Genomic DNA, 16,871 nt, shown 5'->3' with positions numbered 1-16,871 from the left:
AGGAGGATTATGGGGGTTCTGAGCTTCTTGGTTTGAACCTGAGGGATCTGAGGTGCTGCCCCCAAATGGATGAGAAGCTCAAACTGGGTTCCAAGACACTTATTTCCCACTAATCCAATTATATTTTCATTCCCAACTTTCTTTTTTTTTTAAGAAATATATTTTATTGATTTTTTACAGAGAGGAAGGGAGAGAGAGATAGAGAGTTAGAAACATCGATGGGAGAGAAACATCGATCAGCCGCCTCCTGCACACTCCCACTGGGGATGTGCCCGCAACCCAGGTACATGCCCTTGACCGGAATCGAACCGGGACCTTTCAGTCCGCAGGCCGATGCTCTATCCACTGAGCCAAACCGGTCTCAGCCATTCCCAACTTTCATATGCCCTGCCTTTTAAGATTCAGTTCAAGATATTCTGCCTTGGAAAACCTTCTCCACATACCTCAGACATTTTGCAGAACCCAGGGCATTTGACCTGCAGAGTTCCCTGCAGTCAGGTTGATACTGGTTGCATTCTCCTGATGCAGTTCGGTGTTTTCTGCCAAATGGAAGCTGGATTTAGAGATGAAACTCGGGCTCAATCCCTTTGGCAAGATGATGGGTGATACTGATGTATACAGAAATGGAAGTATATAACATTTGATTGTCTCTCTTTGTTACTTTAGCATATATAGATGCTCAATGCCTAGATCCATCACTTATTGTGAGCTGCAGAATATGATAATTCTGTTTTTTTCCATTGATTAGTTATAATAATTCTATAAAAAGACACTTTTCATCATTGATTATTTGTTTAATAAGTGGTACAATTCAGATAGGAAAGGTAAAGTAAATACTTCATTCTTCCCTTTTATTTACCAGTTGCCACAACAATGAATGTTTCCCATCCTCCTCCAAAGATACCTTTTTATTTTAATTACTAGAGGCCTGGTGCATGGGTTTTGTTCACTGGTTGGGGGCGTGGCCTGCAGGGATCGGCCTGCTATGGGAGCACTACTCATCCTGGTCAGCCGAGCAGCTGCAGCGGGAGCAGCTGCTCATCTTGGTGAGGGGCTGTGGACCCGCCCTCTGAGTGACGGCTCCTGGTCTACCGGTCGTTCTGTTCATTCTGTTGTTTGGTCACTGGGCTTTTATTATATAGGATCACGAAATCATGTACCCATGTATTCATATATGTATTCAACATATATGATTGTTTTCAAGCAATTGAATATCTTTTTATTGCAGGTCATCCCATTAATGGCCATTGAGAACCTCTTCCATTGGCTCTCGAATGCTTTGACATGGCCCTACTAGTCTTTCATTACTTCCTTGCTATTTGATATGACAAGATATGCTGGGCTCATCTTGTACATTTCCTGCCCCAGACCCGGAATCTGCCAGTTCTTCAAGGAGCCCTGGTTTCTTTTATCTTTAAAAAAATATTTTTATTGATTTCAGAGAGGAAGGAAGTGTGAGAGAAACAGATACATCATTGATGGGAGAGAATCATTAATCAGCTGCCTCTTGCATGCCCTGAAATGGAGGATCAAGCCTGCAACCCAGGCATGTGCCTTGACTGGGAATCGAACCATGACCTCCTGGGTAATAGGCTGTTGTGAGATTTTTAATTACTAATTCAGTCTCCTTAGTAGTAATTGATCTATTCAAATTTTGTATTTCATCATGATTTAGTTTTGGTAGGTTGTATGTTTCTACAGATTTCTCCATTTCTTCTAGATTGTCAAATTTGTTGGGATATAATTGTTTATAGTAGTTTCTTATGGTCCTTTGTATTTCTGTGGTATCACTTGTAACATCTCCTCTTTCATTTTTTATTTTGAGTCCTACTTATGAATTGTTGAGAAATTGGGGGGATATAGACACAGGAGCAGAATTGCTGTTTTATGGGATATGTGTGAACTTAATATGACCAAGTAGTACCTGGTTTCTCCCTCAACAGCTGCCCTAGCTATACCCTAACTGGCAGTGCCTCTAAATTCCTGCATCAGTGTCAACACTTGGCATTATCCAGCTTCTTCATTTTTGCCAGTCATACCTATGTAGAGTGATAGCTCTTTCTGGTTTCAATTTGTGTTTTTCAGATTACTATTGAGTTTGGGCATCACTTCATTTTCTTGTTAGTCTCTGGGTTTCCTCTTTTAGAATCCACCTGCCCATGGCCCATTATTTTACTGAGGCTCTTTTTTCCACCTTGATGATTTACAAAAGTTCCTCATATCTCTTAGGCCCCTTCTCAAACTGCACAGGGCTTTTTTTTTTTTTTTTTTCTTTCTACTGCTTTTTATTTATTATTATTTTTTCTCTCTTTTTTTAAATTAAATCTATATTGTTCAGATTATTACATTTGTTCCTCTTTTTTCCCCCCATAACTCCCCTCCTCCCAGTTCCCGCCCCACCCTCCGCCCTCACTCCCCACCCACTGTCCTCATCCATAGGTGCACGATTTTTGTCCAGTCTCTTCCCGCATCTCCCACACCCCTTTCCCCCCCAAGAATAGTCAGTCCATTCCCTTTCTGTGTCCCTGATTCTATTATAATCAACAGTTCATTCTGTTCATCAGATTATTTATTCACTTGATTCTTAGATTCACTTGTTGATAGATGCATATTTGTTGTTCATAATTTGTATCTTTACCTTTTTCTTCCTCTTCCTCTTCTTAAAGGATACCTTTCAGCATTTCATATAATCCTGGTTTGGTGGTGATGAACTCCTTTAGCTTTTCCTTATCTGTGAAGCTCTTTATCTGACCTTCAATTCTGAATGATAGCTTTGCTAGATAAAGTACTCTTGGTTGTAAGTTCTTGGTATTCATCACTTTGAATATTTCTTGCCATTCCCTTCTGGCCTGCAAAGTTTCTGTTGAGAAATCAGCTGACAGTCGTATGGGTATTCCCTTGTAGGTAACTGAGTTTCTTTCTCTTGCTGCTTTTAAGATTCTCTCTTTGTCTTTTGCTCTTGGCATTTTAATTATGATGTGTCTTGGCGTGGTCCTCTTTGGATTCCTTTTGTTTGGGGTTCTCCACGCTTCTTGGACCTGTAAGTCCATTTCTTTCACCAGGTGGGGGAAGTTTTCTGTCATTATTTCTTCAAATAGGTTTTCAATATCTTGGTCTCTCTCATCTTCTGGCACCCCTATAATTCTGATGTTGGTATGCTTGAAGCTGTCCCAGAGGCTCCTTACACTATCTTCGTATTTTCGGATTCTTTTTTCATTTTGCTTTTCTGGTTGGGTGTTTTTTGCTTCTTCGCATTTCAAATCTTTGCCTTGATTCTTGCACTCCTCTGGTCTGCTGTTGGGAGTCTGTATAGTATTCGTTATTTCAGTCCGTGTATGCTTAATTTCTAGTTGGTTCTTTATCATAACATCGAGGGTCTCATTAGATTTTTTGAGGATCTCAGTACATTTATCGGCGGCTTCTAGGCAGTTCTTGAGAGACCTTAAAAGTGTGGTTCTGAACTCAATATCCTCCATTGACAGTTTTGTCCTGTTTCTTTGTCTCCGCATTTTTTATGCTTTCTTGGTGCACCCCCTAGTGGTCTTTGTGCGCAGTCTTGTTGTAGTTAAGCCTTGATTGTTGTCGGCAATACCAGGGGTGATTTGACCTCCAGGCTAACTGGCTATGAGAGTCCACTGTGTCTGCAGTGGGAGAGCTTCTGTGCTGGATCTCTAGGGTGGTGCTAATCTAGCGTTTGCCTGAGGCTATCCGGCAAATGGCTCTGCGCAGGGCTTGGGCGGGGCGGGTCCCGGGGATCTACAGGGCGGGTGGAGCGAGCAGTTATGGCTGCTCTCAGTTCAGTCCTCAGGGGCTCTGCCTCACAGAGTCCCAGCAACCGCTGCAAACCTCCGAGAGAAAGCTGCCTTCGAGTTCTGACCGAAGCCAGACAGTCCCGCTTCTCCCGTTTGAGTCTGGGTCCCTAGAGACTCGCCCGGATCTGGAGCTCAGAGTCTAAAACTCCCTCCCGATTGAAAACAACAACCGCGCCCTCCGCCTCCAGCCCACTCCACGTGCACTCCGCACCTTAGTATTTCACTTCAGCACTGCGCCTCCTCTGAGTCTGGGTATGATATTCTCTTTCCTCCTAGTTGTAGAATTTCCACTCAGCCAGACTTCCTGTGGTTCTGGATGATGTCCTTTCTGTCTTTTAGTTGTTTTTTGAAGTGGTTGTTCGAGGCAGCAATCTCCGGCGTTAACCTATGCCGCCATCTTGGTTTCTCTCCACAGGGCTTTTTAATGCTGAAGTTGCTCATCTGGGACAAAGGAAGCGATCTGACCACTGACTCCTCACACCTTCATCCTGGGGGTCGGGGTTTGGTAATGGCCATACATCCAGTCAAAGTAAAAGGAGCTTCTTCCTCCCATACCTTCTGCCAGGCTTGCCTGAGGCTTGCTGTCCAGGAAGAAGGGAAAAAACTGTTTATCTTCCCTGGTGCTGCTAACCTGCTGTGTCAATTTCATGAGTTAATAAATGATTGGAGAAGGTTTAATTGCATCAGAAGAAATTCAGATCAGCCAGAGCTTATGCCCCACTCAATTAACCTCTGCTCCTAAGGGGGCCGGGCATGGAGCAGGGGACGGCCATCATTAATTACATGTGCTGGTGCCAGCTGCAGCTGGCGTTTCCTTCCTGCGTTCACCCAGGCAGTGAGGTAGGTGACCCTGCCTCAGCGCAATGAAGTCAATGAGGGCAGGGACCCTTTAGAGAGAGCACAGACCCCGGCCTGCAGAGAGTGGGAAACCTACTTCCCAGCACATTCTTTCAGGGCTTTTAATGTGCCCCAGCCTCCACTAGAAGAATGGCCTCTAAGGTCCCATCCTGACCTCTTTATTGGCTCCATCCCTCACAGGGTCCCATGTACCTTTGGTTCTCTTCCCTTCTCCTGCTACTTTCTGGCCTGTTCACCCCAAGGACGCAGAATCCAGTGCCAGTCTTGTTATGGGCTGCAGGCTCTGCAAGGTCACCCACCTTCCCTGGGCCTCCAGGCTGAAATCCTCCCAGAGACCTTTATCCCTGCACCGTTCCCCAAAGGACCAGATAGATGATAAGCCTCAGCCCTATTATAAGCACAGATTCTGGGGCCCCTGCCTGGAGATGCTATTTTAGGAGGTCTGGAGTCTCTGTTTTTTTAACACATGGCTCAGGTGATTCTTACCATCAGCTAGTTTGAAAAATCCTACTCTAGGGGACACCTTAGTTCCTGGCGAAATACATGTAGATCTTCCAGAAAGAAAGACAGCATCCTTAATGGCAGGGCCCTGGCTCCACTCCCAGTGTCTGTCCCACTCTGTCTCTATCTTGCTGTGTGTGATTAAGCAAGTCACCTGTGCTCTCTGAGCTTGGTTTCTTCATCTAGAAAATAAAAATACTGATCCAGCTCTCTTAGAGTTTTTCCATTTCTGTGGATCGTTTTTCTATAAGTAACTTACATGTTATGCAAGCATATTGCATGGTTTGTCCTCAAAAAGCAACTTTGATTTTTTTCTTCTTCAAGCATTCCTTTATTAAAAAATATTTTTATTGATTCAGAGATGAAGGGAGATCGAGAGAGAGATAGAAGCATCAATGATGAGAGAGAATCATTGATCAGCTGCATCCTGCATGCCCCACACTGGGGATTGAGCCCGCAACCTGGGCATATGCCCTGACCAGGAATCTAACTGTGACCTCCTGGTTCATAGGTTAATGCTTAACCACTGAGCCACGCAGGCCAGGCTCCCTGGTTTCTTTGAGCAGGAATTGGAATTCAAATAGGTTTTTTTTAAAAAAACCAACAGGCTTGGAACAACAATACTGGTACTACCATCACCATTATGATTACTAAGAGTTATATTTTCATTTGCTCTCAGTATTTGCCTCTATTTTTTGTGTGTAAAAGTTTCAATTTTTAAATTTTATTTTTTAATTTTTATTTTTTAATTAAATCTTTATTGTTCAGATTATTACATTTGTTCCTCTTTTTTCCCCCCATAACTCCCCTCCTCCCAGTTCCTGCCCCACCCTCCGCCCTCACTCCCCACCCACTGTCCTCATCCATAGGTGCACGATTTTTGTCCAGTCTCTTCCCGCATCTCCCACACCCCTTTCCCCCCCAAGAATAGTCAGTCCATTCCCTTTCTATGTCCCTGATTCTATTATAATCAACAGTTCATTCTGTTCATCAGATTATTTATTCACTTGATTCTTAGATTCACTTGTTGATAGATGCATATTTGTTGTTCATAATTTGTATCTTTACCTTTTTCTTCCTCTTCCTCTTCTTAAAGGATACCTTTCAGCATTTCATATAATCCTGGTTTGGTGGTGATGAACTCCTTTAGCTTTTCCTTATCTGTGAAGCTCTTTATCTGACCTTCAATTCTGAATGATAGCTTTGCTGGATAAAGTAATCTTGGTTGTAGGTTCTTGGTATTCATCACTTTGAATATTTCTTGCCATTCCCTTCTGGCCTGCAAAGTTTCTGTTGAGAAATCAGCTGACAGTCGTATGGGTATTCCCTTGTAGGTAACTGAGTTTCTTTCTCTTGCTGTTTTTAAGATTCTCTCTTTGTCTTTTGCTCTTGGCATTTTAATTATGATGTGTCTTGGTGTGGTCCTCTTTGGATTCCTTTTGTTTGGGGTTCTCCGCGCTTCTTGGACCTGTAAGTCCATTTCTTTCACCAGGTGGGGGAAGTTTTCTGTCATTATTTCTTCAAATAGGTTTTCAATATCTTGGTCTCTCTCATCTTCTGGCACCCCTATAATTCTGATGTTGGTATGCTTGAAGCTGTCCCAGAGGCTCCTTACACTGTCCTCGCATTTTTAGATTCTTTTTTCATTTTGCTTTTCTGGTTGGGTGTTTTTTGCTTCCTCGCATTTCAAATCATTGACTTGATTCTTGCGCTCCTCTGGTCTGCTGTCGGGAGTCTGTATAATATTCGTTATTTCAGTCCGTGTATGCTTAATTTCTAGTTGGTTCCCCAATATAAGATCGAGGGTCTCATTAGTTTTCTTGTAGATCTCATTAAGTTTATCGGCGGCTTCTAAACAGTTCTTGAGAGACCTTAAAAGTGTGGTTCTGAACTCTGTATCTTCCATTGACAATTTTGTCCTGTTTCTTTGTCTCCGCATTTTTTATGCTTTCTTGGTGCACCCCCTAGTGGTCTTTGTGCGCAGTCTTGTAGTTAAGCCTTGATTGTTGTAGCTAATACCAGGGAGGGTTTGACCTCCAGGCCAAGTGGCTGTGAGAATCAGCTGTGTCTGCAGTGAGAGAACTTCTGTCCTCTAGGGAGGTGCTAATCTAGCCTTTGCCTGAGGCTATCCAGCAAATGCCTCTGTGCAGGGCTTGGGAGGGGTGGGTCGCACAGGATCAACAGGGTGGGCCGGAGAGAGCAGTTACGGCGGCTCTCAGTCCTGTCCCCAGGGGCTCTGCCTCTTTGAGTCCCAGCAACCGCTGCAAAGCTCGGAGAGAAAGCTGCACTCGCTCTGACCGAAGCCAGACAGTCCCGCTTCTCCCGTTTGAGTCTGGGTCCCTAAAGACTTGCCCGTATCTGGAGCTCAGAGTCTGCGACTCCCTCCCAATTGAAAACGCCAACCGCGCCCTCGGCCGCCAGCCCGCTCCGCGCACTCCGCACCTCAGAATTTGACTTCAGCACTGCGCCTCCTCTGAATGTCCGTATGCATTTCTCTTTCCTCCTAGTTGTAGGACTTCCACTCAGCCAGCGTTCCTGTGGTTCTGGGTGATGTCCGTTCCGTCTTTTAGTTTTACTTTTGAAGTAGTTGTTCAAGGCAGCAAACTCCGGCGTTAACCTATGCCGCCATCTTGGTTCTCAGTTAATAGTGTCTTCTCAATTTTTAAATTTTAATAGACTATTTATAGAGCAGTTTTTATGTTCACAGCAAAATTGATCAGAAGGTATAGAGATTTTCTATTAGCTCTTCTGCCTCCACTATGCGCAGCCTTTTCAGTCATCAACATCCCCTACCACAGTGGTACATTTTACAATTGTTGAAACTGCATTGACACATCATTATCACTCAAAGTATATAGTTTACATTAGGGTTTACTGTTGGTGTTATATGTTGTGTGGGTGTGGAAAAATGCGTAAGGACATGTATCCACCATTATAAAATCATACAGAATTGCTTAATTGCCCTTAAAATCCTCCGTGCCCTGCCTACTCATTCCCCTTCTCTCAACCCCTGATCTTTTTACTCCCTCTATAGTTTTGCCTTTTCCAGAACTTTTATGTTTGGAATCACATAATATTGTAGCTTTTTCTGACAGGCTTCTTTTGCTTAGTAATGTGCATAAAGGCTCATCCATGTCTTTTCATGGCTTGGTAACTCAAGGTTTCATTGTCTCTTCTTCTGCAATGTATATGTTAGTCTACTTTTGTTTTTTCCCTTGTTTTTCAGACTCAATAATTTACATTGTCCTGTCCTCAAGTTTGTGGATTCTTTCTTATGCATGTTTAAATCTGCCTTTTAATCCCTTTAGTGGAGTTTTTATTTTAGTTATGGTACTTTTTAGCTTCAGTATTTTTTTTAGGTTTTCTGTCTCTTAATGATATTTCTATTTTGTTCATATTTTTTTTGTTTCTGTAGGTCTTTGAGCTTCTTAAGACAGTTGTTTTAAAGTCTTTGTCTAGTAGATCTGCCATTAAGTCTTTTTTTAAGGATAGTGTTGATTTATTTTTTTTCCTTTGAATGGGCCATACTTTTCTATTTCTTGTGATTTTGTTGTTGAAAACTGTACATTTGAGTCTAATAATGTGGTAATTCTGGAGATCAGATTCTCTTCCTGCCCTAGAGTTTGCTGTTTTTGTTCTTGTTTTCATTTTTTTAAAAAATTGTTGTACACTGTTTCTGTGCCAAGAATAGTCCTGAGGTGTAAATGTAGGAACTTCTCAGGTCTCTTTTTGACCTTGTACCTTTCCCTGGATGTGCATGTCATTCTCTAATTTTCCCCATATATGCAGTTACTTTTTAATATCCTAGTCTTTTTATTAATGTTTTTATTAATTTTAGAGGGAGAGGGATATAGAGATAGAAACATCGGTGAGAGAGACATCATCAATGTCTGGGGATCGAACCTGCAACCTGGGTTTGTGCCCTAACCTGGAATTGAACTGGGGACCTCTTGGTTCATGGGTCAATGCTGAACCACCAAGCCATCCCAGCCAAGCTAATATCCTAGTCTGTTATGTCGGGCTCCCAAAAGAGGAAAAAGGGAAAAATGAAGAAGGAACAGAAGAGAGCACCAGACTTTTGAATCCCCTGAGAGTCATTTCAGCCTAATAGGAGTGGCTTGCCACAATGGGGGAAAGTGCAACAACAATAGCTGTCTACCTCTTCATCTGCAGCTCAGTGATTAGAAACAGTAATGAGTGATCAGAGCACAAATCCCTGATGTTTGGAGGACAGAGTCCTCATTGCCCACCCTGGCTTCTGCAAGTTGTGTGCAGATTGCTCTAGGGATATATGCATAGCTTCCTGCCTTGGGACTAGGAATGGGTTATGGATAGCTGCTACTTTGCTAAGAGCTGAAATTGACTAAAATTAACCACAATGTATTGTCCAAGCCTTCCCCTGGAAATTGCAAGACTTCAATAGACTCCAGAGTTCCGAAATAGTTACATCAGACAGATTCTGCCAATGCATTTATTGTGTAGGTCAGGAGACATTTCTGGTTCTTCCTACTCCACCATCTTCTCAGAATCCTCTTCTAAGTCCCAGAATTTTACACTTGGAAACATAATATGTTGTATGACTAAAGTGGGGAAAACAAGCAAGAGAGAAAATTGTATGTGCAGTATGAACACAACTACATCAAACAACTATAATACAAACTGATTATTAAAAATGAGGAAAATATATGGTAGTTATCTTTGGTTGGTGATCTTAAGAGAAATTTCTTTTTGTTTTTCTTCTCTAAAATATGAAACTGAAAAACAGAATGAATTTACACAGTAAAAGTCCATGAACGCTATGCCATGAAACTTCCTGGAGCACATGTGCAGCAGGTTTCCCATGGTGAGAAAGCCACGCTTGTCATTAACTCCGGGCTGGCACAGAGTAGATGCTCAATAAATATTTGTTGAATGAATGAATGATTGCATATGTGTGTCTGTGGGTATGACTTGGCCCACAAATAACCAGAAGCCTAGTATAGGTGAGTTTTTAATGGAGTGTTACTGAAAATGAAAAGCCCAGATTCTCTGCTCTTGGCCCAACATCAGTTGTTACTGGCCTCCGCATCCTTTCAGGAGGAAGGTCTACACTGGAGAGAGATGGTTACCTCTTTTGGTAAGCAGCAAGACCCTGTGTGCTGTCACTTCATTCTCCTGATACCCAGGAATAGCCCTCGCTAGAGAAGTTCTTGTTGTTAGGGACCCTCCAGGGTGGGAACCGGGGGAAAAATTGCCAGACATATTTACTTTCTAAAAATCTCACCAGGCAAGTTAAATGATTGAAAAGGTCATCGGCAATATCTTGGCTGGGCCAAGAAAATAACCCAACATCCTATATTCCTAATAATAAAGATTAGTAATTTCAGTGTGTTTTTCACATTGTTTTTTGGAGGATGGGAGAGGGAAGTGTTTTAAGGAGGAGGAAAGAGTTATGACCATTTGTTCATTTTATTTTAAAAGTGTGAAAATTGGGGTGTTAAAATGTTAAAAGAGAAGCAACTGGATTGTCTCCATTGAGATACCTAACTTGTAACCTTTAATGGAAATGGGAAACAGAAACCAAGAGTGATAACTGGGCTTACAGAAACTACAACTTTTCATTATTAGCAGGATATTATATTTTCTGATTTACTATAGTTATTTGGTGCTGTGACTTTAATAGGCTTTTGTAAGTTTTGGAACAAAGACTATTTTTATAAAGATTTGATCATTTCTCATTTCCCCCTAATATATTTTCTAATGACCAGGCCTGTATTATTTTAAAAGAGTTAGAAAAGGGAAAATATTAAAAACACATTCTCAAAACGACCTTCATCTCAGTCTTGCCAACATCAGGTTGCCCTGGTGATATAAAATGTGATTTAAAAAATAACAGCAAGCACTTTTTTCATGTCTAGATTTTATGTTCCTAGAGAGCAAGGACTTTGCCTATCTTGTTCCCTGTGTTCCAGCTCCTAGAACAGTGGCCAGTACACTGTATTTCATTTGTTCTCTGTCATACCTGTGGTTCTGAGAATATAAGAGCTAAAGTTCAAGTCCCCACTGTAATAAGAAAAACATGGCGAGTGTCATTTTCTCCTAAGTCCAGTGACCTGCCCCAGGTGACATGCTTTATTGCAAAGAGACATGAGAGAGATGGTTTTGGGTGGGTCAGGTCAATAGTGAGATAGCATAAAGGCCATTGGCTTTGTCTGAGGAGGTCCAAAAAGTGACATTTAGGGTGGTTATCAGAGTGATCATGGATAGTCACTTATAGCTATGGTGGAGAAGTATCTGATGTTTTCATTTCAATGGCAACAATAAGAAACCAGAGAACACAGTTAAGTATGGAAGATAAGAACTGGAAATTCTTAAGCAATTGGTTAGGCAGAACAGAATTGGCCGGCAAAGCTGGTCAGGCTTTTTCATGTGTAGCCTGCCAATCCTGGGTTCAACGATAGGGGACAGTCTTGTGGAATCTTTGATGAGGCTCTCCATCTGGGCTTAGATGAAAAACTGGATTTTATTCAAGACCTATTTATGTCATGGTCACCTATTTATATTTTAGGAGTTAAACCTTACTGTCCTTTGGCGGAACTGAATCAAGTTGGATTGAGATGAGATCTAAGTTACATAAGGCCTTGAGGGTAGACTGGCTGCTTCAGTAACTCCCCGTTTATCAACCAATGAGGGTATTTTCTCCATGGGAACTTGACAACAATTCTACTTGTCAAATGTTTTAGACACACCAATAATAATTATTATAGTAATGAGAGGCTTGGTGCACGAAATTCATGCACTGTGGGGGTCCATCAGCCCGGCCAACGGTCTCTTCCAGTCCGGGACCCCTCACTCCTTACACCCGCCTGCTCGCTGCTCCTTGCCACTTGGCTCACTACTCCTTAGCGCTGCCTCGGAGGCGGGAGAGGCTCCCACCACCGCCACTGTGCTCGCCAGCCATGAGCCCAGTTTCTGGCTGAGTGGCACTCCCTGTGCCACCAGGGGGAAGCTCCTGCACTGAGCGTCTGCCCCCCTGGTGTTCAGTGTGCATCATAGTGACCGGTCTTTCTGGTCATTCTGCTGTAACAGTTGCTTAGGCTTTTATTATATAAACTAGAGGGCTGGTACATGAATTCATGCATGCGTGGGATCCCTCAGCCTGGCTGGTGATCAGGGCCAATTGGGGCCGGTCAGCTGGGGGGGGGGGGATGGGAGGTTGACTGGCCAAGGGAGGTTGGCTGTGGGAGCGCACTGACCACCAGGGGCAGCTCCTGCATTGAGTGTCTGCCTCCTGGTGGTCAGTGTGCGCCATAGCGCCCGGTTGACTGGTCTTTCGGTTGCTTAGGCTTTTATATATATATATATATATATATATATATATATATATATATATATATGTAATATTAGCTAACACCTTTATAGTACTTATTGTGTGTTCTAGGAAACTTTAAATATATTACCTCATTTAATAATCACAGCAACCCATGAGATAGTTACTATTATTATCTCCATTTTGAAGATGAGGAAACTAAGGCACAGATAGGTGAAGTAATTTTTCCAAGGTTACTCAGCATATAAACTAAAGCACAGTGCCAGATTCTGTGAGAGTATAAGGCAGCATTAGACCCTCTGTTTTGACCCAGCTGGGTTTGGCTTTTTGTTTTTTCTTGTGAGGGTTGTGGTGGGTGGGTGTTAGGGAGTAGCATTTCTTAAGTACTGTTAAAGACTTAAAAAAAGGAAGTGGTGATTCTTTGGCCTTTATAGTTGTGACAGTTCTACAGCAAACTCTTGTGTATTCCAGACTAACAAGCAGGTGTCCCTAAGAAATAGCACCCCCTTACTTAGATATAACTAGAGAGGGAGAAGGGTTAGAGAGGAGGTGAGGTGGCTCAAGGTTAGTGGGCTTGAGGACTCTGGGGTTTCCATAGGTGTTTGCTGAGTGTGGAGTCAGCTGATTCAGAGAAACAACATGAATAAGGGAATGTCCTTGCACTTTTCACTGTTGATCAACCTGTGTTACTCAGTACCTAATATGGTTCAAGCTTCTCTAGAAAGAATCCAAATACTTTGGTCCTGGCATTGAATCTAGAAGCTTCCCGGTTCCAAGCCCTGTGGTAGGGAAGCCTCAGCATGCAAGATACAATATGACTTGATTTGTGAAATTGCCATTGCTTTCTTCCCTAAATTCACAGTACATCAACCTTAAAGCACAGAATGTTAAAAAAACATTATTTTCTCAAGCCTGAATTTGAAGACTTAGCCTTTGGAAGAGAAATACCCAGGGAAGTGCCGGTGGCTAGGGGCCTCTCTCCTCCTCCTGGCCACAAGGTAGGGTTTCCAGCGTACTGACACCCTTTAAGGTCTAGCGTTGAACACTGCTGTTCACTAACTCTTGCTGGAGATAAGCCAGCTGGTGGGAGAGAGTGTGTGTGTGTGGAGAACAGCCCTCTCCCCCATCGTCCTGCCCACACCTAGCTCTCTTGACCATGCCTGTAACTGGGCCTCCTCAGTTCCCAGCTTGGCTTGGCAGTACTGCTCTGGGCACCAGTCTCCAAGAAGTCTCTCTGCCTTCCCCAGCTCCTGGGGCACCCGAAAGGGCAGCTCTGGATAAGCCTCAGTAACACAGACCAGCCCTGGGGAGAAGGCTGCTTCAGTTTTTCAGGCAGGCAGACCTGGAATGAGTTGGCCGGCCTTATTCCAGTCCTGAGAGACAGGTACCCACATCAGGAAACCACCATCCCAACTGGCCCCTTTTTTGGCAGTCTGAACTGAGAGGCTTAGAAGGGAAAAGGAGAATGTAGAATTCCACCCCATTTTAAGGGCAGGCAGGCAGTGGGTGGGTGGAGATAGGCAGGCTGAGGAGCCATGTGGGGAAGGGGACAGGCGGGGGTCACTGTGTAGCACACCACTGTCTGCTGGGTGAGCTTTGTTTTGTAGATGCTATTCCTGCACCTCTTTCTACACTCTTGAGGGACACCCATATGCAACAGAGAATGGGTGAAAGAAAATATTTTCTTTCTCCAGCAGTAATTTCCTTCCATGACACCAATGAGGACCTCCCACCCCCCTCTCCCTTCTCCACCCCTTCCTTTTCTCTTGCCAGGAAGGAAAATCCTACGTACACACCTGGAATTATAGAGCAGATGAAAACACTAAAGCCAGTCACCCGACTGTGCACACATTCTTCAGCTTCCCAGGGTGGCCACACTAAGCCTCTACCCTGGCGGTTCCTTTGACTGTGTTGGGAGAGCACCCCTCCTCATCCCCAACCTGTACCTACACCCACAGTGCCGCCTTCTTGTCATGGTGCCCTGCCCTTGGCCCACCTTCCACAACCCATCCTGCAGAGTTTTAAAAGGGTGGAGGGTTTCTGAAAATAAGTCTGAGTCCAAAGTGATGAAGGGGGAAAAGAAGCTTTCTGAATATTGGATTAAGACTGGCTCCAAGAATATTGATATTCCCATAAGAAGGCCGTTAGCTTGCTCACTACTTTAGATCCCCATGAATATTTCATTGGATGATTTAAGCTCTGAAATTTTAAAACACCCAGACACAGACACAGTACCTTTCGGCAATAGGGTCATCATGCCACCCTCCTGAGCCAGGGGCTCAGACACATCTCTGGGGTGATGCTGTATGGCAGCTTTGAGACAGAGTTGTCTGTCTACATCACAGGGATATAAATGTATATCTAACAGAGGACATCTCCTAGTGTGGCCAGGGCAAGCCTTCCAGAAGACAAACATGGTTTAACACATGTTTGTGACTCATTGAGTAAACTGATTTCTCCAACCACCCATTGCTAAGAGGGACCAGTTGTCAAATCGTCTTACTGAATTAATGAAGGTGGCAAATCAGTTTCAATTATGGCATTTGGTTGTAAAGGCAAAACTGAGGCTATGATTTATATTGTTCTGACCCTGGATAAGAATGGATATTCTTAAAAAGATGGGTCTCTCCATATTTACAATTAATTTCAAAATAAAGAGTTTTTACTTGTTCTCTTGGTCACAATGCCTCACCACTTTGATACTTTGAAATTTCCTTTCCTTCATTATAACAAATTTTCATGCCGTAGGGGGAAAATTCGACACAATTCAGAAAAATTCTTTAATCATAATGAAATCTATTAATCCACATCATTTTCTTCCCTGAATAATGACAGTCATAATGCATGTTGCTGAACTCATTAGAGGACAGTTTGATATAATGGGAAGAAATGTGTTGAGTTAAAGACTTGGCGTATAGATTCAGCTTGACCACGGAGACTTTGGGCAAGTCACGTAGCTCATCAGTTGTTTTCCATGCTATAATTACTAATTAAGTGTTATTGTTTTGCTCATGACTCTTTTGGTTGTAAGTGAAGAAAATGAAACTCCAATTTTCATGAACAGAAAAAGAAAAAAAGGAATTTATCATCTCATGTACCTAAAAATTCTAGGGATAGCTTCTTGGCTAGCTAGATCCAAGCATTCACAGAAATGTCATCAGAATTTGTTTTTTCTCAACTCTGCTTTCTCTGTGTTGGCTTTATTTTCAGACAAGCTCTATCTTTGGGTGACAAGATGATGATCTAATCCAGGTTGTCTGAGGTGTGACCCTCATAGGACCAATTTAGGTTATGTGCTCATCCAATCACAGTAGCCAAGGGGTACAGCATTCTGGCCAGCTTAGATTGCATGCCTAGCTCTGGGGCAAGCCCACTGAAACCACATGTAATGAGGTAGAGGATGGATGATTTCCCTAGGAAATTTGGGGTACTGGTTCCATGCATTGGCAGGGAGGAGCTGGACAGGTAAAACTGATATATGCTCTGTTCAAGTTTACCAAAGGTGCTCCACATTGCTGAATCCCATAGTCAAGTCTCCATCCTCCTCATTCATGATAATCAGCATTATTTGACACACTGGATCTCTCCTGCCACTTTGTAACACATTCTTCACTTGGATTCCAGGCCCCACCCACCTCCACCTGTCAGTGTCCTTTATCCACTGCTCCCTTACTGGTTCTTTTTCCTCTCCCAGACTGAATCTATCAGGACCCAATAGGAAACCACACAGTAATTTGAACAGAAAAATTATAATATGCAGAATTGTTTTATACAATGTACACACTAGTGTACAGTTTCATACACTAGCAAAAAGGGACTAGGAGAAGGAGTAAAAGAGAGCTCTAAGGCATAAAGAAGAAGCATATGCAGAAACACATCCCAGCTGAGGTTAGGAGCTCTTGGACGGAGGCATGGTTGGTCCAGGGTCACAAAGCCTGGCCATAGTGAAGAAATGTGCTAGAGGCCAGTGGTAAAAGCTGGAGGGGCTAGGCTGCAGCTGGTCCCTGCGGACTAATGAGGTGAGGGCTTCTGGATCTCTGAACCCAGTCCTCAGAAAATGGCACAAAATCTAAACCCCTTCTCAGCAAATGACAACTCCACTCTTGAGTTGCTCAGGCTAGACCCGTGGTCGGCAAACTGCAGCTCGCGAACCACATGCGGCTTTTTGGCCCCTTGAGTGTGGCTCTTCCTAAGCCTTAGGAGTACCCTAATTTTTTTTTTAAAATATATTTTATTGATTTTTTTTACAGAGAGGAAGGGAGAGAGAAAGTTAGAAACATCGATGAAAGAGAGAAACATCGATCAGCTGCCTCCTGCACATCTCCCACTGTGGATGTGCCTGCAACCCAGGTACATGCCCTTGACCGGAATCGAACCTGGGACCTTTCAGT

The 16,871-nt window shown here is 43.2% G+C and overlaps 1 pseudogene; it reads right to left on the bottom strand.

The window, feature by feature from the left end:
* LOC118673283 overlaps positions 1 to 16,033 on the bottom strand; it is a 91,799-nt pseudogene extending 75,766 nt beyond the window's left edge.
* Positions 16,034 to 16,871: the final 838 nt, after the last annotated feature.

This window comes from Myotis myotis, unplaced genomic scaffold (genome assembly GCF_014108235.1).
Source record: "Myotis myotis isolate mMyoMyo1 unplaced genomic scaffold, mMyoMyo1.p scaffold_m19_p_18, whole genome shotgun sequence".
Taxonomy (NCBI): domain Eukaryota; kingdom Metazoa; phylum Chordata; class Mammalia; order Chiroptera; family Vespertilionidae; genus Myotis; species Myotis myotis.
The sequence above is the reverse complement of the archived record's forward strand: the minus strand, read 5'-3'. Positions and strand labels throughout refer to the sequence as shown.